This window comes from Limulus polyphemus, unplaced genomic scaffold (assembly GCF_000517525.1).
Source record: "Limulus polyphemus unplaced genomic scaffold, Limulus_polyphemus-2.1.2 Scaffold2527, whole genome shotgun sequence".
Classification (NCBI taxonomy): Eukaryota; Metazoa; Arthropoda; class Merostomata; order Xiphosura; family Limulidae; genus Limulus; species Limulus polyphemus.
The window spans coordinates 158,369-162,044 of record NW_013668137.1 but is presented as its reverse complement, the minus strand read 5'-3'; positions in this window follow the sequence as shown (position 1 = coordinate 162,044).

The following is a 3,676-nucleotide window of genomic DNA, read 5'->3' as shown; positions in this document are numbered from 1 at the left end:
TGACTGCAGATCAACTACTCACTGTCTACACACACATTACATTACATTACCGCGTCACGTTGTCCCCCTCTTATATATACCCGCCTACCCCATCTAGCAAACACTAGAGCATTCATGAAGAAACAAGATAGTTCTAGAAACTAGAGGGCGCCACCTGCAGTCATGTGACTCGCTGACGCAACAACATATTACGTCCATGTCGCCTAAGTGTACGTTCCTATTACAAAATATAAACAGAATAAGACAATTAAAACACATATTACGTCCATGTCGCCTAAGTGTACGTTCCTATTACAAAATATAAACATTAATTAACCTCAGTTGATGTTGTGTTTCTTCAACTCATAAGATCTTACACTATAAAAAAAGAGCTAATCAACAAAATAACCTATATGCTACTGACTCCGTTTATATAAAGCAAGAGTTAGGCTTCATTAGAATTACTATACACGACGAAATTAAATAATGTGAATTTCTTTCCAGGTGTTTTGGCTCATCTTTATAAACTAAAATAGTATAACAGCATAATTATATGTAAATATATAAATGATCAGTCCTCTATAAACTTTTTTAAGTTCCTATACACTTAATTAACCAAGTAAAAGTTACATTTAATAAATTAAGTAGTTCGTTTTGGGTTTCTGTAAAGAAGGAGACAAACTTTGAAAGCTTTTGGATTACCGTGATAAGCTAACGTTAGGGAGTAAACGTCTATTATGTTATATCAAAGTTTTACTATATGTGATTCCATAATGAGGGAACATATAAGTCCAAAAAAATGCACCTATATTATTCCTGTTAAGTTTGACCAAAATATGAATTACAGTCCGCCCAATGTTTGTCGTTGAATCGTTTCAAGTACATAAAATTGGACAAAATTTTAAACTTCTAGAATTTAAGTAGCAAAACGCCATCAATTTCAGCACTTTAAAACTTTCAACATATTAAACTTTATTAGCGTTGCACGGAATACTTTATCAATGATTGGTTGCAGTGTTTGTTTGAACAGGGCAATCTGCGCTAACCATACCTAATGTTTTAGTGATAGACAAGAAAATAGATAACTATATATATATAGTCAATAACACCTAACGCTATATATATATAGTCAACAACACTTAACGCTATATATATATATATGGTCAACAACACTTAACGCCATATATATATATATAATAGTCAACAACACTTAACGCCATATATATAGTCAACAACACTTAACGCCATATATATAGTCAACAACACTTAACGCCATATATATAGTCAACAACACTTAACGCCATATATATAGTCAACAACACTTAACGCCATATATATGATCAACAACACTTAACGCCATATATATGGTCAACAACACTTAACGCCATATATATGATCAACAACACTTAACGCCATATATATAGTCAACAACACATAACGCCTAGCCAATTCTTAGACTATACTAATCAAATAGTGGGATTTAACCGCCACTCGTATAACGCACCCATGGAACCAAAGTGGGAGGTCGCGAACCATGGGCCCTCGGATCCATAGTCAGGCATGCTAACAATTGGGCCACGTCCGGCTTTACGTGACAGTAAAACATACTCGAGAATTTCTCTACTTGTGCACGAATGTTTGAAGTACATATTGATCGGGTGGTCAATAATATGGTGAGGTCAGAAGGTAATAACAGAGGCACATAACATTATGTAGCTTAGCAACAAACAAACAGTAATATTCACGTTATAAAATATGATAACGTGAATATTTGTAAAAGTCTGTAAGCTGGAATCGTCATCATTTAGTTTGATTTTCCAAGTTCAGTTGAGAATTTGTGACTCGTCAGTTTTGAATTCTATTGTTATTTGGTTTTACAATTTTCCCACAAAGCTACACAAGGGCTGTATGGGCATAGCCGTTCCTAATTTTGAAGTGATAGACTAGAGGGAAAGCAGCTAGTAACCACTACCCACCGCCAACTCTTGGGCTACTCTTTACCATTCAGTAGTGGCATTCACCGTTATATTGTGACGTCTTCCCTTAGCTGAAAAGGCGAGCGTGTTCGGGGACAGGTTTCAGTCCCGTAGATTCCGAGTCAACCTTCCTAACCATCAGGCCAGAAGATGGTCAGAATAGGTTCACCTCACAACTTATTTGTGCTTTGCCCTACCCAAAAAATATGGTCCAGGGCATGCCTATTTTATGTATTATAATTAGAATGTAAATACATATATATGATAAACATGTATTTACATTATAATTATATATGATAAATATGTATTTACATTCTAATTATATATGATAAATATGTATTTAAATTCTAAATATCTCTTCATTTTTATTTCTACAGGTTGTCGTTAGGTTTTCAAATTTGATAACGAAGAAATAATTTTTTAGAAAATAAAGTCTGGAGACGGTTTGATTGGCTAATTAAAGAAACTTTATTTAGTACCTGATGATGACAAAAACTTGTCGAAACGTTGTACATTTGTTACTTGTAAGAAAGTTTCTTTCTTCGCCCATTCAAACTGTCTCCAGACTTTATTTCGTTTGGTTTTGAATGAGAATCGTATCTAGAATGTAATTCTATAAAAAGTTTATATCGTGAAGAAATCGTTTCACAAAATAACATTCTTTGTCGTTACAACCGGCGGTAATGTGACTTGAGAAGGCCTTTCGTTCGATACCAAAACGACACGTACAACAAAGAGGGTGTGATAACACGTAAATACAAGATACCGTGAAATGAATTTCAGTTCCAAGTTTATGTCGAAAAAACGTCAAAAGATTGTGGCGTAAGAACATGTAGAGCCAGTTCAGGGCTGTTTCCTGTTTTAATAAGTTATTTATTGTGTAATTATTTTAGCGTTGTACTCCTTTAAACTGTATGCATCTATATACTGCGCAGGTGCCGTTTTAAATTATATTTAATGTTGCGACACTTTCACGTGCCCTCCTCAGTCCAAAATTTTTTAGTCAAACAAAACTAGAACGAAGAGAGCAGTGGAAGTTTTTGTTCCATTATAATGTATCTAAATCTTATTATAGAAAGTGTGGTTGAAATGATATTATACGTTCTTCCTATTAAACTTTATAACTTTCTAGAAAAATTAGCGGGCGCACTTAATTTAATAAGTGTCTTTAAAAGAGATCACGATGGGATTTTATCTAGTTGCGCAAAAATCCTCGGCATGTGACGTCACTTCGCCCTCTATGTTAGTTTATCATAAACAGATTAAAATCTTGTGATGAATATATTTTAGATGGTAATTTTTCAAACCATACTATATATGCCGGTACTCGATAGGATTAAGAACGTTGGCACGAGAGTAGATTCATAAATGTGATTTAATGTTTGTGATATCGGCTATCATCTTGGGTGTGTGTGTCCAGTTTTTGCTCATTTAATTCTTTTAATAAACTTCTATGTTATCTTTGATAGAAATTATAATACATCATAAACTCACTACAGTTTTAGATCTGTGAACGTTTCAGTTTATGCAAATTACACCAGTTTTTCCTTTTCAATATTTATTTTAACGTGCAGTACTAAAATTTATAATAAAAACTCCAATGTCATATAAAGAAACAAGAAGCCAGTGCATGACCATGGTACTGAAAAGCAAAAGTACCTTTATTTACTGTTTATATGACAAGAAGTATATTTTTAATATTACATATGCTGATTAGAACT